General features: G+C 28.9%; 1 non-coding gene across 1 annotated transcript; it reads left to right on the top strand.

Moving 5' to 3' along the window:
- The first annotated feature begins 2,843 nt into the window (after positions 1-2,843).
- Positions 2,844-3,001, top strand: LOC111616349. The gene has a single exon (XR_002755233.1). It is a non-coding gene; the product is annotated as a U12 minor spliceosomal RNA (small nuclear RNA).
- The last annotated feature ends 1,308 nt before the right edge of the window (positions 3,002-4,309 follow it).

Genomic DNA, 4,309 nt, shown 5'->3' with positions numbered 1-4,309 from the left:
ACTGTACTACACTAATAATGGATTTTTTCATACTTTTCGGTTATCCGACTTTTCAATTATCCGACCAACCCCAGTCCCCAATTAGGGCGGATAATCGAGGTTCTACTGTAATTTGTTAATTAATTAATAGGCTAACTAATTTGCCTTCCTTCCAGACATATCAAACCAATTTTGTAAAGTGATGACAAATTTACTTCATAATATAACCTTTATTTTCACTTTATTTTCAGGTAGTTTTTTATTTGTATCCCTCTTCAGTCTTACAGCTTCTATATCTACAAGTAAAATGGTGAAGCTATTCATGGGACGAGACTATGTCTCGGAGAGCGCAAGCAATAAATGTGCAAATCTCACAATCACGCCTGTTTGTAGAAACAGTCTCAGCATTTTGTATTTTATTTTTACCCAGTTCTCGGTCCCCTAACTACCTACAAGTCTGGTTTGTTTTATGTGCATATGATTTGGGCATCAAATATTCTGCCAAATTGCAACAACTGACAACTGACTCTTTCATACCTCCAAGGAGTGCAACCATTGACAGCAGTGCAAATTTAGAAATAAGACATAGTCTCATCAAATATATTGCTACTATTTATCATTTTAAACTTTTTCTTTTATTTGTGTTACATTTTTCATAATTACTTTTTTACAAAAGTACACAATTTCATAAGTATTTACTGTAATTATACGACTTCTATACTGAAGGTGACAGTCAAATAGATCACACTAATTTTATAACTTCAGCAATAAAACATTAATAAAAGTTGACATGCTAAAATTGTTTAAAAAGTAACAAAAATTAAATTAGAATACTTATTTTCAGTTGGAATGTAAAAGTTACTGTCAGCCCATTTGTTGATCTTGTTTAACTGTAGTGTAATACTGGTATGATATATTGAGAAAATTATGCACTATTGGAGATCATTATAATTTCACACTGTTTTCAATTAGGGACTATCCATAATGAACCCTGTCTGTAAATCAGCAATTGCCATTTTTATAACACTTTATATATTTGAATTCAATTATGAATTTGTTAATTTAAAAATTTTGAATACCAAAATATTAAACAAAATTGTAACTAAAGCTACTTGAATTTTAGAGAATGATATTTCAGCATCATCATTTATCATATTTTATGAATGAGACCTTTTGTAAGAAATTTTAATGGCATATAAAGTGATTATACATATAGCATTGGATTGGACAGTCCATTGCATTTGCATTTCTTGTATAGTACTGAGAAGTATCTGGAAAAGCATCCAGCATTCTAAATTCAATTTATTGCTTCCTATTAAATTTCATCTGTATATCTTTATTCAAAACTTTAATATAGTATATTAATATTACAATATCATAAGTTATAAGTTGATATCCTACTTGAACATTGTATCCTGTAGTTTTCTTTAGATTTGATAATACAGTAGTCTATATAATAGACATCTTAAAGTCTGATGAGTATATATAGACACAACCAACAATTGCCTGAATCATTGGGCTAAAATGATATATTAATCATTTAATTAGCCAAATTCTAGCCCAATTATTCAGCTCTCATTCTAGCTCTCATTGGTTGTGTCTATATATAGTAGTCCTGCAAATTTGACTTAAAGCGGACAGAGATGGTGACAGGTTAAAAAAAACTATTGACTTTCGAGTTAGTGACTTTTGCATGGTGGAGTTTTGGAGTGGCATACTGAAAAAAAAATTGTATTCTTTGTTAAAGTGTGGAATTGATGATATTAATGAGGGTTGCCAGTGAATAATGATAACTGTCATTGAAAATATAACTGTCATTCAATATTCATGGTTTGTTTTTATTAATTAAAAACATATATACTAACAGACTGATTCCCCTATACACCCATATCATTGATAAAGATTTGTAAGTTATAAAGATATCAGTTTCTTCATATTAAAATTATGGTAAGTTACATAATATTAAGAAAAATTCATTCTGCTGACAAATACATATTAAATTCAATAAAAATATACATAATAGCAGGATACATTATACTTTTATGAATGTGATATATATATATATATACATATAAATTTAATGAAACATGTTATAGTATTGAATTCCTGAGATCTGGTCCATTCAATATACCTAGTGCAATTTTAATTAATTCTTAATTATGAAAGCATTAAGAATTACTTTTCAACTTTTTCATTTGACAGTTATTCTTTGTCTTTCCTTTGTAAATAATTATCATCTCACCTTAGCACTTTCTATTTGCCCTCCAACCATTAAAAGAAACACAGACGTAGATTCCATTTCTACAGATTTTAAATTTTTATCCTTAATTAATCACAATACTTTAAAATTAGTCAATTTCAACAAAGAAATTTAAAATTGATTATAAAACTATTTATTTACTATAATCACATGGTCACTTAGCAACAACTTCGTTTTCGTTAGCTCCCTCTACCGTCAACAAATAATTCTACGTTTTCCAGGTAATTTTTATTTTTAAAAATTACGTAATTATTTTGACCTAAATATTTATTTATTTATCTACTTTTTGTTTTATAAACAATGAGAGGAGGAAAAATAATACAACAAATCAGTTTCATTTTGCGCCATCTAGTGATTCGAAAAGTAAGTTACATAATTTCGATCATTCCAGATTATCAATAAAAATAGAAATTTTTAGGTTAATTTTAAAGAGTTATAAAATATTTCCAAGTAAAATTTCTTCATTTATCACATCATTTAAGATTGTGTTATAATTTTGGCTAAATTTCAAAACAGTTTAATGTAATAATGTATAAATTCTAGTCACACCAGTGAGAATGAGATTTACTTGGCAATAAAGAAATGGAACGCTGACTGATTCATCGTGCCTTAAACTAATGAGTAAGGAAAATAACGAGCCGCGGTAACGCGTGGCTCAACTACCATTTAAAATTCTTGGTAAGAATTTTTGATAGGGTAAAGGTCGTCCCTGAGGTGACCTGCCTACTTTCGCAGGATGCCCGGGTTGCTGTGATCTGCCCTTTACCCTCATACAACTGAACAAAAGGAGTATGATACGAAGTACGCTTGTTTGTTCCGTACGTTTCTGAACTATACGTAATTATATTCTGTTTTCGGAGAATCATTAGAGGGCGCTGTATTTATTATATTTGATTGCTTTTGTTTTATGGTCATTGGGTTAAAAGCACGAAATTGCTGTCGAACTTATTATAAAGGAACGCACGTGGTGAACAGAATACTCTATTATTTAGCACGTATTATACTTCTATACACTAGTAGAAATGCATTTCGGGTTATTTTCTCCTCGTTAGTCCTTTTTTCTATCATGGATAACGAAATATATTAAACTTAACGTTTATCTATATTATATATACTGTACGTGCAAAATCCAGAGGAAAAATAAAGATTACCTGAATCGATATTTATTTGTGACTCTTCAGTATGTCCTGATGGAATTAGGTTTATCTCTTCATGTCGCAAAAATTTTAGGAAGAATATTTTTTTTTTTTATTTCCCAAAGACCTCACATTTTAAATCATTTCGCATGTAACACAATTTATTATTTCTTTTAGAGTATTCTGATTTTCAGAATACTGTATATGAAAACATTTTAACAATATACTACGTTATTGTAATGGCGAATAATGGTTGTTTATTAAAATTTTTTTACATTTTAATATATTCAGATGTTTTACATTGGCTTTCTTCTGTGCAAATATTGGAAAAAAATAAAATAAAATATTGAAGAACTGAACAGAAATTTGTATCAATTTTGAAGACTACTAAAAAAAAAGCAAATTAAAATAATTTTCAATTTGCTCAAAATTCTACTCTTATATTTCTAAATGTAATTAATTAATCATTATATAATTTATCTTTCAACAAAAATAAAATTAAAATCAAACTATATTAGAAGAGTAATTTATTTCTTAAAAAACGAGCAATTATTTATTGAAGCATCGTCACAATGCCAGGCTACAATTTTTAATCACATTTTTAATTGATTAAATTTAAAATATGTTCTCTCTACCTGAAATTAGTAGTGTCTTGTCCCTGTACAGTATATTATATGATAACAATAGTCATGCCGGCCATCTATTAACTGCTTTGAGAGGAAAAGTTTTGAATTGAAATAACGTGACATTCGAGTTTTACAGAACACTCGCATATGCTTAATCCGAGCATCCTGCTCCTAAGGTTTCTATATCTGGTCTCGTCTTTCATCTATCTAACTCCGTTGTCGAGGTTAAGGAAATACAGGCAGACAGACAGACGGACGAAAATGGGAATTTATAGGTCTACAATTTTTTTCAAATTGTAGCTCAATAA

The sequence above is a fragment of the Centruroides sculpturatus genome, unplaced genomic scaffold, assembly GCF_000671375.1.
Source record: "Centruroides sculpturatus isolate CEXI.00-Female unplaced genomic scaffold, Cexi_2.0 scaffold3140, whole genome shotgun sequence".
NCBI lineage: Eukaryota > Metazoa > Arthropoda > Arachnida > Scorpiones > Buthidae > Centruroides > Centruroides sculpturatus.
The sequence above is the reverse complement of the archived record's forward strand: the minus strand, read 5'-3'. Positions and strand labels throughout refer to the sequence as shown.